Consider the following 18,028-nt stretch of genomic DNA (forward strand, 5'->3'; position numbering starts at 1 on the left):
TCGCGGTCAGCTTGAAAACCACTGAATTAATTTTCTCGTATCGACTTTGGTAAATTAACTTCCATACAAACAGAACTTTAAGATTAATAGCGAAACAATGACGATATGCTTTTGTAAATTGATGGATGTCGATTTTAATGAATGTGGATCCCTTTTTTTCACACACGCCAAAGTCGTCTACTAACTTTGTGAAACAAATGGAACTTTCAGACTTCCTCTCAGAGAACTTTCTTAAATTCCTTTTCGTGAGAGGCTTTTATTTTTTTTTTATTCTTTCCGGGAGAAAGTTTAGGTGGCGATAATGAAATTGCATTTTTTTTCTCTTAAACTTTTCCTTAATTTTGAAAAAAATAGGTTTAAAGTATGCTGCTTATCAATTGAAAGGTAACAAATATTATTTAGGAACTAGCAAACAAATTTGAAATCTTCAAATTTCTTAATGTTTCTCCCTTTAAGAGACATAAATCTTAGCTTTTCAATTTAATTAGCATATCTAATTTAGGAAAATCTACTCAGACCCTAAAAAGATTAATTCAAAATACATTTTGTATTGTTTATAAATTAAATATTTTGTAATTTCAATTCATTTAATTTATTTTGCAACTTCCAACAATTTTATTCACACTTCAGCACTTAAAGGTATAAAAGGTTTCATATATAATTCAAATCAAAAATATATTTATTTCATGCATCATACCTACACAAATTTTTAGTACCTATTTCTATTGCAATAAATATATAAAAAAAAAGGAAGGTTTAATTCTCTAAAACCATTTATTTTATGTAACTACCACATATCACAAAGCTAGATGCTTGTTTGTTTTCTGCAGTAGTTTTTAATTGGAAATCTACGTACAATATTTTAATATATTAAATGTATAGACGTGGTTCAATATTTATACTGAAACAAAGTATAAATAAACAATACATATAAATAAAGGCAATTCTACTAACATAAAATCAGTTTTATTTGAAGTCCTAAGCCTATGATACTTTCTATCCATTTGACACCAAGGATGTTAAACTTTATTAAAACAATATTCAGTTATATGAGATACCCCATTTATTGAACAATAAAAAAACCCTTATGAGAAAAGTGGCTACAAGTGATTTGATGATAATAAAATTAAATTTGCCTTAATATATTTTTTTTTCAAGACAAAAGAAATAATATTAAATAACCTATGAGCTAAGTAACAAAAAGATCTTTGACCGATTAATTTCGTCACCCTAAGAGGTCTTATATTTTCATTTATCAAGAATCCTGTTTTGTAATGGGAAGTTAGAGAAATTTGCAATTTTAAATGCATTATTTCTATAAAAATATTTCTGACTTATAACAAATTGGTGTTATAATATATATTCATTAGTAGAAAGTCTTCTTCTGTATTGTTTCATAAGGTGGGACTTAAGATAGCATAAAGATAGCATAATGAAACAAAAAGCTACTTCTTACGTCAGAATCTTAAAGAGCTATTCTCTATTTATTAATGGCATAATTTAAAAATATAATATGAAAAGTGTATCATGTCCATTTAGGTTATGCCAAATATTTGTAAATATTTTATTTTATTTCACTGATGTCAAAGAAGATTCCAGGCTTGTAATTTTATTATAAGCAGCATTACAAAGTGCCTGCAATTTTGAATCGACTTCAATACTCTCTTCAGTGCTCTGGAGACCAGAACAATTAAAATATATTTACTACAACACTTTCAAGCCAGGCTAAATCGATTTTAGATCGGAAAGTCTCAGTATTTTGACTCAATATTTTAAATTCTACTATTGTATTCTATTTTGCAGATAGTTTTTTAAAAGTGATAAAGCTACCTTTACCACTTTTAAAAAACTATCAAAATACCACAAAATCTTACGTTTTACGAGCAAATTATGCTCAACTGAGTGAAATGCTTTGATAAATCATAAACACAAAAAAAACTGGCGCCCAAGGTTTACACAAGTCTAAAGTGTTGTTTATTGGATAGTAGAGCCATTGTATCAGAAGTAGAACATTTTTTCTATATTCAAATTGGAATTTTAAAAAGCCATTTTTTATTTGAGCATCTTACCATTTATTTGCTTTAATAATTAACTTTTTAATCAATTTTAAAGTAAATTTATCTCTTAAAATATCTAATATATGTTTTGTATGAAACTCTTTTACGTAGATCTATAAGGCACTTCCTTTTTTTAAATTATTCTTTCTTATATAAAATAAAAGATAGTTTTAATTAGAAAATTGATGAAAAAAAAATTACCAAGAAAATCTAAACATAAGATAAGAAACTGCTAAACACCCTGTGTTTTAAAGCATTAGACGTTAAAAATATCTCATCATATAATTAAATAATCAACTCAAGTTTTCTCAATAAACCTTCTAAATACCCTATATAAACTAATTTAATTGCATAAATAAATCTTGAAAAGCCACATCCAATTGTACAACAATAACAATTTTCATAAATACCCTTAATGCTTCTTATCCCTTAATATCCAAGGGACGTCCTATAGGCAACATTTAGCACAAAATAAGGGCCATACAATAGTTGAAATTCATGATGGGGCCCTAAATCAGAGCCTTATAGGCCCTTGAGACCCATACAAAGCATTACCTTTGAAAATATACGTACCTAAAATGTCGGACTTTTTTGTTATGAAAAGGAAAGACAGGCCAGATTACGCAGATATGTGTGTACAATCTTAAAATTATGTCAAATGGGATTTAAGCAAAAGAAATTGCTGAAAATAATGTTTACGTTCCCAACTTTGCCGTGCGGGAGTATAATTTCTATGGTCAAGAAAAAGAGATGTTTTTTGTTTCGAAAATTATCTCTATATAAATACAAAAAATATGTTGTATTGATTATTTCACTATAATTCTAGGTCCTGATTTAAAATTTGCTTAATAGCTCACTATGCTAAACAAGAAAATTTAGGTCACCTCGTGCTTGGTCTAGCTCCGTCTGGTATCGCTTTTTCAGCTACAAGCTGTCTAGTTTCATTATTCTGTAAGTTTTTCCATAGGATCTTCGCTGTATGGTTATCTATTAGATTTACCTTTTGTGAAATTTTGGGGTTGCAGATCTGTCATAATATTTGTCTGATGATGCTCTAGTCGGGCGAAACATGTAACCTATGTCGTTTTATTAAATGTTTCTGTGATGCGGTAGATTTTGTGTTTTTGCCTTTTATAAACACGTATGACCAACATCTTTGGGAAAATGGATGAATTTTTCGTGTTATAATAAAACCTACTTGCTCTCGTTTTTCCATATCAGGATCAACTTGATGACACAACTTTAAATTTTCATGCTAATAGGGCTATAGTTCTTTTTGTTTTCTTATAAATAATCGGAGGTATACTGATTCTTGGTCTTCCGTGATTGTGAAGTTTTAGAGAATGAAGCTTTTAAAGTCTTCAAAGTCTGCCAGAATCTTAAAAAGTCTTCCTCCCTTGCAAAATTTTTCCGTCTTTAATTTTCAGATAGTGATGTAAAAAATGAACATTAATATATGGCAAGAAAACCTTTTGGGTGGACAATATGCAGGCATTAATAAAATGAAAGAGTTCTAAATTGATTTTAAGTGACAATATCTCTATAAGATTTTTGGGAAAATGTCAGGCAATCTGATTTCTCAGAATGGGCAAGAAAGGTGGCCTTACATCAAGAAGATTTATCAGATCGCTAGATTGAGCATCGCCTGAATATTCCACGGATTTCGATAAGGCTTTTTTTAGTAAACTGGTATTCAAAGGCCAGTTATTGGTTCATCTGGAATGACATAAAAGGGAGAAAATCATTACATGGTTAATTTCACTTGGAGAAGGTAAGCGATAACGTAACACCTGTTCCATGTAACATTTTGCGTACAAACCCGAGGGCGGTTTTGACAAGTACCATAAAAAAAATGTGGTGTTCTTTAAATCTAAGGACAAGAAGGCCTTTAAAAATGCTTAGACTTATACCTGAATATAAAATAACACAGCGCGAGTCACAATTTGTCTACGTAGTGATAGTCGACGGAAAAGAATCTGGAGGAGTCCAGGTAGATTGAAATGGCTTAATTGTGCCAAGCAAATTGTTTTGTATTCAGACGCATAATAATAAACAATAAATAAACGTTTATTATGCAATAAAAAAATATTACATGAAAAGCAATATTTACATAACGTGTTTTTCCATGCTACCTAAAAAATACAGTATTAGTGGGCAGTTTCAATACAATACTACTTTATACTCAACTCGTCAATGAAGTAATATGTGAATCTAACAGAAAAGCCTTGGATTTCTTCTTGAAAGTGAAAAGTGAGCATGATCTTATTAAGTTGTATACTTCAGAGTTTAACAAAAATACACCCTGGTAGGCAAATGAGTTTTTAAAACTTTTTAAATCTTATAATGTTTCTTAGACGGTGACTATGTAAATCTTTATCTTAAATAATTATTTTATTTTTTATTAAAACCATGCTAGATCGCATCGCATGCAAGGGGTAGAAAACTTGAAACAGCAAAATAACCAGCCAGCGAACTCTCTAGATATGAATCCTATTAAAGATATATGTGAATATCTTGGTCGAGCAATATCAAATCGGGACAATCCCCCTTTTATGCTTCAGGTACCTTTTCAAGAAGGTCAGAACCATATGGCAGAGAACTTTATCAATAACTTAATTTGTGAACTACCGAGAATACAATATATTTCGAAAATTTAATTTGTCTATTCTTTTAAATATCCTGGGGGTCAAGACTTTTGGAGATTTGGCTAAGACAACCAGTTTGCTCTAGCGGCTCTGTTCAAACAAACAGTTCACATAAACTTTTGCATTAACCGACGTGTATACTTCTCTAGCATTTCTCTCTCTGATAATTTCTAGGACTTGCTCTTCTTGGTTGTTTGATTACTTTTAACTAGTTTTAATTGATGACTGCGATGTGGCGATTAGCTTTAGTGTGACTTCTTAAAAACATTTACCATCAAAGGTGACAGGAAACGCTCTTTATGATCACTAATACGTACTTAACTTTACAATCACTGCACAGAGCAAACTAGCAGATCAGTAGCTCTTCGCGATAGTTGCCTGGTAGGATAATACCCGGCAGCTGATACATATCGTGAAGTGCTGAATCGCGGTTCCCATTCCACGCATGTCTCGAGACGTCTAGCTAGTTCTGTACAAAATATTTCTCAATTAGGTGGTCTGTCGTCATAATTTGGGTATTCTGGTGCAAAAATGTATTTCTTTTTGTTTGAATCGGACTATCAAGATTAAAAATTCAGTCTCCTAGTTCCTCTGTATAATTAACTCTTAATGCCTTTGCCGTTCTTGGTAAAAGCCTAAATGCAAAATAAATAAGCGCCTCGACTAACGGTGGTCACTAAACGAAATAATTAAAATGACCTGATTGTAATTAGCCCTTAAAATAAATATTAATTGCTGTTTGTTTCCACAACATAAATGAATACTGTAGATATACAGAATGCCAGTGAACGTCAGACCTTTAGTGCCGATGCCGCTTGTAATGCTAACGAGAATAAATAATTGATAAGGTCCCTAATGGTCTACTACTGATAATCGATCGTAATTGTGGCTAACGCCGGCCCTGGATAAGTGCAGGTATTTAGGGGGAGGCGATTTTGGATCCGTGGCCACATTGTCGGATATAAACGAGGTCTAGTTTATGACTTGTGTACAGGTTTATATAAAAACTAATTATAGAATATCTTTTTGGGATAAAAATATTGAACAAATTTAAACTTTGTCAATTTTTTTTTAATTACCAAGGCTTAATTTTAAAAAAAATGCAAAAATAACGGCCTGTAGATTTTTTTAAATTTAAATCTATTGGTTGTAAATACCGCCGACCTTTTATTTTTCTCTCTGTCTGTTCAACTGCCAGCAATAAAATTTAATTTAATTGCTCTCATTTAATTATTTATTTCGATTTGGAATAAATGCAGGAAACGCTATGTGAATTTTTTTTGCCTTTATACAGGGTGACTAAAACTTAAACAGATTATGATTTTTATAAATTTTTAAGGTTGACTTCTCCGTTTTAACATTTTTTAAATAAAACTCAGAAATAGGTGTTTTTTTTTAAATTGAGTGCACTTGTTTAAATCTGTAACTTTTTTGGTTAAATCAGAAATGTGAGAATGTAATGCCTCATATTTTCTTTAAAAAATACCATACAAAATAATATTAAATCACTTATTAACTTAAAATAAATCTTCTCAAATGCCCTTTAAGGCGGCTAAAATTGTCACAGTTTTTGGTATTTCTAGGCAAATGGGTAAATTCTATCAAGCCAAAAAAGATTTTTTTTTATTTAAGCCATAATGCAAATGTAAATGCTTGTTTTATGTTAATAATTATCATTTTAGCGTAATATTTAGCCAAAAATAGAGCTTTATTTGATTTACTTTTTATTTTACTTAAATCCGTTAACATCTAAAAAAAATTTAATAAAAAACTAACAAGATACTTAAATTTTTATTAATAATAAAATCTTAGTAATAAAATAGATGCATAACTTAAAAGGACATGATTCCTATTTTTTATTTTTGCTTTTGCGGTCAACAAAGGTAATGAAAAATTTATCTAAGATAAATTAAAATGTGTTATTTAAAATGTAATTTATTCCACTTGAGAACATTAATTTTTTTAAGATTAAGGTCCTTTAATAATCCAATTTACAGAGTTATTAAAAAGAGAATTAATTAAAACCATAAAAGGATTTAATCATTAAGGCTTGTAAAATTTAGTAAAATGATTCGCTAATGTGATTTTTAGTAAGCTTCAAAATAAAAAAGCGTTTTTAGTATATGGGAACCCAAGAAGAGAAGAGAGAGAAGAGAACCAATACTCCTCATATTATAGCAAACACCAAAAAATCTAAAAAATATACATAAAAGATATAGGATAGTAAAATAAAATTATATAAAAGGCTAAACAAATAATAAAATGGCAGCGAATAAAGCATGTCATTTCATAAAATTACAGAGCATCTACCTCAGCCAGGAGCTATTTAATTAAATGTAATATAAGGAAACCCGGTGTTACCTGCCGAGGCGAGTCGAGATAGGCAAAACTTTCTGATAAAGGAAGTTTTACCGCGAGAACCTGACAAAGGACCAAATTAGACGTAAGTGAATTTCCCTTTAAGTTTACCGAGTGATAAAAATAGTAAGAGACCTCGACATTTTGCATTAACATGCTTATGTATCTCACTGGATTTAAATGAATGCTTAAAACATAAATAACTTAAAAGAAGTTGAAAGGGGAATTAAAGCGGCTAAGTTGTAATTAGCACTTAAGCCGGTCATAAAAATCCTTCAAAATGTCCTTTACTTTCCGGATAATAAATTAGTATTTATAATGGGTCTTTAAACAACTTATAGCGTAATTAAGGATCCTCCTTAAACAAATAATCGGCTTTTTCTCCGACGCTTGGCTTCTTAATTTCTCGTGAAGAGCTTTCTTCCGAGTCGAGTTTCATTTATTCTTACCTTTTTAGGGCAGTTGGTCTCTTTGTTTGTTGTTTAACATCTTTTTTATAATCGGTTTAGGGTCTAGATATTTGAAAACCGATATAACGACGTTCCACCTTTAATAAGATTCTCTTCAGACTAAAGATATGGTCGAAATAATCCAGATTTCATATTTAAATTAGCATGTGGAAATTTCAATAAAAATCAAGAAAAGTGAGGGACGACATATTGTACTTAGATTTACAAAATTACAAACTTCGCTTATTTAAAAAAACAAAAAAATAAAAATACGTACATATCTACATTTTCCATTTTCCACAGCCATTGTTTCGATTTGACGGAGCAACAAAATTGAGTTTTCCTCTCTTGAATATAGAAAATCAAGAGAATACTTCGTCTGAGAGAAAGGAGAAATTATCAAAATAAAAATAGAAAAGATTTATCTGTAAGTGACGTTTAACTTCGGAAAAGTTTTCAAATGAAGGGTACAGGGAAAAAACCAGATATGTCATTTCTTTTTACATTAGAGTACATTGCATTTTTATTTCCAAAATTGAATATAAACATGTGGTTTACATAATTGTGACTATGGTTTTTTGGTTTAGAAAAACTAAATACGGCTTTATTGCAAAAACATCTGCATCACTCAGGGTTTTGCAGGAACAAAAGCAGCAATGTCACCTGAAACCGACAAAAACCAGCTGCTTTTCTTTTTTAAATAAAAAAGAAGATTTAATTTTTTGTAATTTTTAATGTTTATTTATCAACATATTATTATAAAGTAAGTAATACCTTTGGAATTGGTAATGAACCTGTAAAAAAATTACAAAAATTAATACATCTCATTTTTATTTAAAACTTACCATCATATACCGGAACGGGCAGCAAAAATTCTCCGCATCTTAACGCTGAACTTCGGTCAAAGCATTTTCGTATTAATCCAGACAAAACTGGTCCATTGTATGTTGTACGGTAGTAGACAAGGCTATGATCAGATAATGCCACAATTTCCTTCAAAATCTGGATTTTAAATGGGCATTTTTGTAAATAAATTGTGTCAAAAAATGATTTCCAATCCAGTATCATATTTTGTGACACACTCACTACAACAAACGGCGATGGTTTGGAGCAAGAATGCCTAATGACTTTTTCGAACTCTTCCGGGACCTCAAAGGGGCTCTTCAAATCCCACAATCCTACATTCTTGTCACATTCCAAATAGGAGTGTCTTCTTATAGGGAATGTGATTTTTATTTCATTCAGATTATGAATTTTCTTGTTTACTACAAAATAAATAAATCGAAAAATCGTTTTTATTTTGTCCTCCGGCAGAGTCACAGAAGATTTGCAGTTTTTCAACATCGTCGTCTAAATAATTATTGATAAAATAGAGAAGAAAAGATGCAACTTCGTTTGATCCTTTTTTAGCCTCTCCTTCAGACCTAGATTGACCCGAAGAGAGGACATGTACATTAAAGGCTTACATAGACAATTGGCGTTTATAATACACGTCGTTAGTGGCAATTTTAGGAATTGAAATATTTTTTGCAAAATCAATGCAGATGGCTTCCTTTTTCTTGCTTTTCCTTTTTCTTGCCTTTCTTTTATGCAACTCGTTCATAACGGTTTATTCTCTAATTTCATCAGTATCAGTCAAACTTTTAAGCCTAATTTGAAATTCATCACACGTTGCGCATGTGTCACTTCTAGGGTATCCAAAAGCAATATTGAATTCTTTATTAAAGATTGTTCTGTACGTTTCATACGAGACTTTAGCATTTAGATGCTTTTCCTTAAGGAGGTTAAACATCTTTTTGATTGTAAGTTCTTCTGGTAAATAGGTCTTTTTTGTATCTTTTAAACTATAGTGGCTCTGACGACCCTTAAAACTTTTGATGTGGTCACATACCAAACCTTTTGTTAAGTCGTCCAGCTTCCTATGAGTTGCACTATGCTTTTCACGTCGGTCCTTAGGAGCTGCACCACTTCGTTTGAGGCTTTCCTTTATATAATTTATTTTATTTTTTGTAATCCCATGAATGGAACAAAATTTGGCACACACCGGAATATCACCAACGCGAACTCGAACTCTCATGGAAACTGGCGGAATTCTCATTTTGACGAGGTCTTCTATGCTGGACAGGTAAGACTCTAATTAAACCAGTTAAATAATAATTTTGCTCATCGTGAGAGCTTACAGCATTAAAATGTCTTAATATTTCTGCTCTTTGCGCCTTAATAAGTACCTCAAAGCACTTTAATCTTGAGCAATTACAAGGCTGTCCAGCTTCATGAGTGGATAACTTCAACATTTTAGAGACCTCTGACATCCGACCGGTTCTCTTTCTTTTTTTTTTTTTTGAAGGCAAATTTTGTTCTCAATGGATCCCTCCGAATCACTATTAGCCATAATGGTTTATTATTAATCACACAGATAAACAAGAAGTCACACTTTTGCGCTTACAATAATACTGGCACGTTTTTTAAAAATGAATATTGCATCAGCCGGTTTGTTTACATGACATCGCTGGTTTTTTCCCTGGACTTTTGGACTAAGAGGGTTTTTATTAGGTACGCTATATTTTAGATACTAATTTACGCAAGACTACGGTGGTTGTTTCCCGGTTTTAGTACTTTAAAATAAGCGTCTTTATTCGAAGAATTTAGTGGCGCTTCTACCAAGATTTTCAATAAAAAGTGACATATCTGGTTTTTTCCCTATACTCTTCAATTGATCCAGTGTTGTGAAATATTATATTCTTGGAATGAAATACATTTAAAATCATAAAAGTAAATATACAGAATATTTTAAATATTTTAAATTAATTTATAGACAAATGAGAAATTATGTGGCCATTTGTGACGTGGTTCACCGGTTGTAATGCAAGATTTATTAGTGCGTTGTTTCTTATTATTCCCTTCTCTTTACTTATAATTTATGGTAAAATTGTAAATTACTATTATTAATTTAGTGCTCGTATATTTTGTAACTTGTCCTATTCGAGCAGAAAAAAAAGTATATTTAACATATAAATTTGGAAATGGACATAAAATAGACGCGTAGAAGAATTTTAAATTGATATGTCTAAAAAACAAACTATGCAACTTCTATCCCAACTCTTTGCAAAGCGTGGATGAACTTGTTGAATTTTTTACAAATATAAATAAAAACAACAATAATAACGATTATTAACTTATTCATTCAAAGTCTTTTCAACAACATAAACTTACATTAAATCAATTTGAAATTAAGTTCGTAACACTAACCACATAATATTTGGTTTTTAAAAACTATAGAGTGAAACATTTGCAAATGATAAATTAAATATAACTCTTATTTTGCTATCCTATGCTGTTTTGCTATACTTAATCCAAATCAAAAATATTTGCTCTTAAAAAAATATTTTTTTAATCAATGGAAAGAAATACATATAATTCCCTTGCCAAAAGTAAAGAATCCTACGAAATTTAATCAAATTTGATTAATATCTATTATTTCCACAAACAAAGGGTACTTTAAATGGAATATTTTCAAACGCTCTTACTCTTACCACTGGAATATTTAAATATAATATATGTTACATTTAAACTAAGAACTGATTACTCCGCAACAAAACAATTTTCCCACAAAGGTATTTTTTAAATCCAGTCATAAAAAAATTGTTGATACCTTAGTATTTTCGCCGCTCAATTTTTATGACACCATCTACGAGCTTAGAAAGTTCTGACATATTTAGAATAAAAAAACTTTAAAATCCAGAGACTAATTAAAAAAATTGAATTAAATGAACCAGTGTTCCCTGAAAAATTTTCTAAAAATAATATGAAAAAATGACCAAAAAATCAAGTATAACACTAATATAGTAAAAATATAAATTTTGCTTTTTACAAAAACTATTGCATAAATAATTAATGGTAATATTAATATACCACTCTTCTTCCTTTACCCTATCCCTTTTTCAGTGTGTATTTATTATAGATTCATTTTTTTCTTGTTTTTTAAACGTAGCTTTATTTACTATTAAATTTATGCTTGCATATTGGCAGGCCTCAACAGAACTTAAGGAGTTCTCATTTGAGAAGATTCCTGGAAATCTGATTAAAAGGCCTTTTAGTTATTTAACTGTATTTATTTACTTTGACTTGTATATTATTATTATTATTATTATTATTATTATTATATGCTTCTATATTTAAACCAAAATAAATAATTCTAATTTAAGACAAATCAAAATGCATAACTTAAATGGACATGATTTATATTTTCCATTTCTCCTGCTGGGGTGCATAAGTACCGCAAGATTTAAGTAAGATAAATTAAAAATGCGTTATTTAAAAAGTATTTTGTTCTAGATGAGGACACTGAATTAATTGTATTTTTTTAAAGTAAGGTATTTTATACCATTTAATTTTCTAAAAGAAATATTAAAAACAAAATTAATAAAAACCATAAAACCATTTAAATATTTAAGGATGCAAAATTTAAAAAAAAAATGGTTTGTCAATGTTATTTTTAGTAAGCTCTGATTATCCTATTCAGAAAAAAAAAACAAAATATGAATTTATTAAAAACACATTAAGTCTTTGGTCTAGAAACTTAAAAAAAATATTTAATTAAAAACCTGGAATAAAATTAAAAATTACTTTAAATGCCTTTAAAATATTTAAAAACTGATTTCTATTCACAACATTTTATTTCCGGAAAATAGAAAAATGGGATAGAATTCCAAAAAAAAAAAAAAAATTCTAAAGGCGTGAAACAAAATGACTTTTAAAACCTATTCTGTATTTGTAATTGCAGAAAGTAGTGCAGACATTTAGGCCTCACTAGTGCATCTCTAATTTAATTTCTTAGTTCTTAAAGAAAATATTATTTTTATTTATATCTCAAAATTAGGAGTATATTTTCCTAACCCCGACCTCAATTGTTCGTGACAAGGCAACATTTTATATAATACGCAATGACAATTGCAGAATCAAAAAAATATAATCGCTTAAAAAATGTTGAATATCTTAAAACCAATCAAATATATTGCCTAAAAAAATAAACATTATTTAAAACTACTCTTTAATGCTAACTAAAATAAACATCGGCTAAAACATAAAATTCTATCGTTAAAACGCGACTCAATTTGTACGAAACTTTTTCGCGACTGTTTACAATTAAAATTATCCAGTCACAAAAGGAAACAACTTTAATTTTCTCCGACTACCCCCGACACAATTTTCTTCAACTCTATTTAAATTTTTTCCGTTTTTCGTTTAAGATTATATAGGTTCTATGTTTTTTAATGCGAATCAAATGCAAATAAGAGCTCTCGTTAAAAACAACATTTTTACGGCGTCCGGATTAAATAAAGGCAATTTTAATAACCGGAAAATACGACTATAACGACAAAAGCAGTTTATATAGTAGGTGCGATTTACAAATTAAAAACAAATATTTGAAAAGAACATTTTTGGGCTTTGCTACCTGGTAAATGTTTTCTGGAAACGGGTGGAGCACGAACTGCAGAAGCTCGTTTAAACGGCAAAACGTGATCAAAGGTATAAAATATTAACCAATTTTTTTCCTTTGTCTAGACATTCATAATTTTAGCTTATTAAGCAGAGCTACGGCTCTAATTTTGCTTTAATCATACTAGTAGATTAGATCTTTTCATTCAAAAATTTTTAATTCTGTAGATAAAGAAACCTAAACAAAAGCTATTGTTAGAGAATCAAAAAATGCAGAACATGCAAAATGAGCATTTAGATTGACCTTTACGTCTGAAATAAAAGAAACGATCTAATTAGGGTCAATAATTACAAAAGAAGCCAATAAAGTACTTAATGGTATAATATATTTTTTATTAATAATAAAGGTACAATATTGGTAAACAGTATGTCCATTTTTCTTAGTAATGTTAGTATAATAAATGGTTGTTAGGGTCATGATGCTATTGGTTTAAGATAATAATTAAAATAAATGTAGTGAGCTAGTTGATAAAAATACAATTTAAAGAAGTTTCAGGTAGAGGAAAAATATGAAGTAACGCGGAAGAAATGTAGAAATATTAAATAGTGATAAAATTGTTCTTTATACTCTTTATTAACAATTCCCTTTTGAATTCAAAATAATCATCCATCATTCCCAAAGAGACTTAAGTATATGAATAAAGGGGAGGAGAAAGTAAACTCAAAGTCCAAGTCTCATAATCAAGCGTCTATTTAAAGGTTACGCGTTTCGCCGCATTAGGGCATCATCAGACCTAAGTAAAATTAACAAAATTAAATAATATGGAGCAGAACGCTAATTAACAGAAAAGACATGCCTATAATAATATATAAATACAAAAAACTGCACACTGACTCACACTAACATAAAAATAAAATAAGTTTATACCATTGTGTATCGTTATTGACTAAAATATGAATTATAAAACGCCAAATATCACATCCAGTAAATTCTTTACATATTATTTTATAAAGAATGAAAACAAATACAATTATGAAAGAAAAAAAATATACAAAAAGGTTTTTTCAAAAAACACAGGGATCGAACCAGAGACCATTGAATCTAAAGTCCGAAGCATATAACTTATCGCCAAACCGGGGTAATGATGTAGCATGCGAGTAATTACGTTATATGAGACAAGATTTAAATTTTTTATTGGAGATTATTGAAAATTAGATTAGGTTCGAAATTGAAGATATCATTGACACAATTTAATATTGGGCTTCTTTTAGCTCTTGTAATCTCCAGCTTTTCGAGGAGATCTAGTTTTTTACCCTTTCCACACTCATGTAATATAGTTACATCATCCGACACCGAAAAGTTATGACCAGTCGATAAAGGGTGATTAAGGGTGATCAGGTCAATAAAGGTGATTTGCAAAGGCTGACTTTGTTTCTTTAATATCGGTGTCCTTACAATTCTTGAAAAGACTTATATGTTCTTTTACCCTAGTGGAAATTCTTCTACCAGACTGACCAACATACACAGCGGAACACTCACCACAATTCAAAGAATACACCCCAGATTTTAAAGTTTGCTCCATTTTATCCTTTGTGTTTATCAAGTGCTTTTTCAAAGTGTTTGCAGTTTTAAAAGCTATTGAAAGAATAAGATTATTTTTAAAGAGTTTTACAAGTTGGAGAGATATTGAACCAAAAAATGTTAAAGATCTGAATTTGTTAAGATTTAAAGAATTGGAGTGTAAGATGTGGCCTTTTGATCCATTCCTTCGGATGTTCAGGGGGCATTTAAGATTAATTTACAATAAATTACAATTATTATTACTGTGTAAAATGAAATTATTTCTAGTACTGATCTTGGAGCGAAGCAGAGGTCCGATAGGAAAGGTATATATTAAGATTAAAGGGTCTATTTGGTCGTTATTCGACGAAATCTATGCATCAAAAATTGAGTCAAAAATACATCCAACATTACTACAAATATTATTATTATATTATGCTTCTTATAAATTAGCATTATTTCTTTAAACTAAAAGAAATAATGCTAATTTAAGACACATTATAATGCATAACTTAAATGGACATGATTTATATTTTCCTTTTTTTCTGCTGGGGTGCACATAAGTACCGCAAGATTTAAGTAAGATAAATTAAAAATGCGTTATTAAAAAAATGTATTTTTTTCTAGATCAGGACACTTCATTTATTGTGTTTTTTTAAAGTAAGGTATTTTAAACCATTTAATTAGTTAAATTGGAAAAAAAAATTAATTAGAAAATATGTATGAGTTATATCTCAAGATATAGGGTCTATTGGATCGTTATTCGGCGAAATCTCTACGTAAAAAATAAAGTCAAAAATTCATCCAACAATACTACAAATATTGGTAAATGGAAAGTCAGAAGTATACAGATACGTAGTGAAAACGTCAAATTTGGTGGAATGATGAGCATAAAAATGCTCACTTTAACAAATTGCTGACTGCATGAATGATGACTGGGTGGAAGTAGTTTCATGGTAGTGTGTATAATAAATATTGAATATTGATACAAGTTAGATTTTTCTTCTGCGGAGTTTTATTATCGACCATTCTACGAATTTCGATGACTTAACTGAAATTCATACATTCTGCACATAACAAATAAGGTAATAAGGTATACGGCGCATTCTGTGATGCTGTGAAAAATCATCTTGAGCGTTGAAGATCATTCAATTTTTTAGCGAATACAACTGAGATATTTATCAATGCATTGAGGTCTTCATCATCAGCCATTTATTTAAACGATGATTAAGTACTCTGAATCAACAACAAAGCATTAATAACGTTACATTCTTAAGCTTTTAAACTTTCTATCATATTTTTGACTTTAAACATAACAATTTTACATAAATATAATAAATCTTTTAAATGAATAGATTTTTCTTTATCACGATAAATGATATTATTGAAGCACAGGACGGACCATGAAAGCATCACGTCACGAGGTTCGAGTGATAAAATATGGCGATTTTTTTGTCTCTAGGACGTCGCGTCGTGTTGCTTTTACAGTTCGCCATATGCTCCATAAATTGCAAGGTATTTTAAAGTCTGTGCAAAAGAAAAATATATGTTTTTGTTTGTACGTGTAAGTAAAGATGTTGGGTTTTCCATTGTCAATACAGTGAAGAAGACGCCAATCGTTATTGCAAGGTTTCACTTTATGACAAATAAAACAGATAACAACTAAACGTAAAACTAAGTTGAGCCTTTCACTTTCATCAATTTATTTCACTTTCATCATTTCAGATGACTTTACTGAATGACGACTCTCATGGATAATTTATTGAAAAAAATTATTGACGTTACAATTTTGAACTTTTTTTGAAAGTGTTACGAATTTTTTTAATGCATTCCAAGTAGCCGATTCTGTATTTGAATTGCTCGATTTTTGCCTAAAAAATCCGAGATGTGATGACTGCTAACTAGGGGGTGTCACACCGTCCACACTTTCCATTTTCTCGTTACGTCCTTGGAAGTATGGCTGTGCTTGGAAGAACCCACAACAGGAGATGCAAAAATTAAATATTTATATCCTGAGCATTAGCGATACCAGGTTGGATATAGGCAACTTCTTGACAATCTACGGCAAAATCTATTTCTTAGGAAATGAAGACCACTATCATTGATATTGCGTTAAAGTTGTCGCTTCAAAAACAATGATGCAGTCTGTTTTTAACTTTTCGCCAGTGCCAAAATCCTACTCTTGCAACAAAAACCACAAAACTTAATATTATACAGATTTATGTTTCTACAGTAGCAAAATCAGTTGAGGAAATTGAATAGTGTTTTGAACAAATTAATCAAGTTATAAATTTGAGAGACGTCACACTCATTTTTGAAGACTTAAACTTGACAAAATGGAGAAAAGAAAAGCGAAAGTATGTAAGAGACTACTATGGCGGGCCAACAAATCATAGAGGAGACAAGATGTTGAAGATATGTCAAGAAAATAACATGATAATTTCAAACAGTTTTTATGAGCTACCCAAACAAAGAGTGTTCATATGAACATCCTCTTAACACAATAGTCAAAATACAATTAAGGATCAGATAGATTGTTTCTTAGTAAATCAGCATTACAGAAACTCTATAAGAGCAGTTAAGATATACGGGAGAGTATTTTCAAAATAATCCTTTGATAACGAGATCCAAAAATCAAAGAACATCTTAGCTTAAATTAAACGACATATCAGTGGATAACCTGCTTTGGACAAAGATACAGAATACATATGTAGATACAAGTCGCAAGATATAAAAGAGAGCATAATAAAATCTATTTATCATCAGCAATAATTTCCCAACTTTAGGTGCATAGCTTAAGAATCAGCCTGTATAATATAAGTTATAAGATGAATTACGATTTTTTTAAAAGTTATTATTAAAAATATAAAATGTTATAACTTTTTGGGAACAAACGAATTTATTTTATCGAACTACCACTGCATATGTGATTAAATAAAACAACAAAAATCTAAAATTCTAATTAAACTCAATTGACCTAATCCTTAATATAAACACTCCATAATTTAGGCATGGTAACAATTCTGATATTATTCTATGTGTAGATTAATTTAATAACATCAAACCCAGCGGGTATAATGAGAAACTAACGATAATAATGAAGATATATCTGGTACAGAATATATCCGATCAAGAGCTACATGGACATAATTAAATATGATTATGCTCTATTATATGCGATTACGGTTATTACGACTTTTAATTTACAAACATGTCTAAATATTTTATCAAATTTTATAAGCAGCTCGTATTAAAATAAATTTATTTATTCTATTTGGTGTTAAACCAAACCACCAAAAAATAAAAACAAAATAAATTAAATATAACTAGGTAACTTTTATAATGTAATTCAAATTTTATTACATATTTTGTGCGATTTCGGGCTGTTTTCCGCATATTAAAAATGCATTAAAATAATGTGATAAAATTATTTTAAATAAATTAGATATAACGCGTAATTTCAGCTACGTTTCTAGGGGGCATTTAGCAGGAACGGAATACAAATTAAATTGCTTTTAA

At 29.8% G+C, this 18,028-nt stretch overlaps 1 protein-coding gene across 2 annotated transcripts in view; it reads right to left on the reverse strand.

The window, feature by feature from the left end:
• The window catches only part of LOC126739476 (discoidin domain-containing receptor 2-like), a 305,530-nt gene that overhangs the window by 150,284 nt on the left and 137,218 nt on the right, over positions 1-18,028 (reverse strand). The window lies entirely within an intron of this gene.

The sequence above is a fragment of the Anthonomus grandis genome, chromosome 8 (genome assembly GCF_022605725.1).
Source record: "Anthonomus grandis grandis chromosome 8, icAntGran1.3, whole genome shotgun sequence".
In the NCBI taxonomy this organism is placed as follows: Eukaryota; Metazoa; Arthropoda; class Insecta; order Coleoptera; family Curculionidae; genus Anthonomus; species Anthonomus grandis.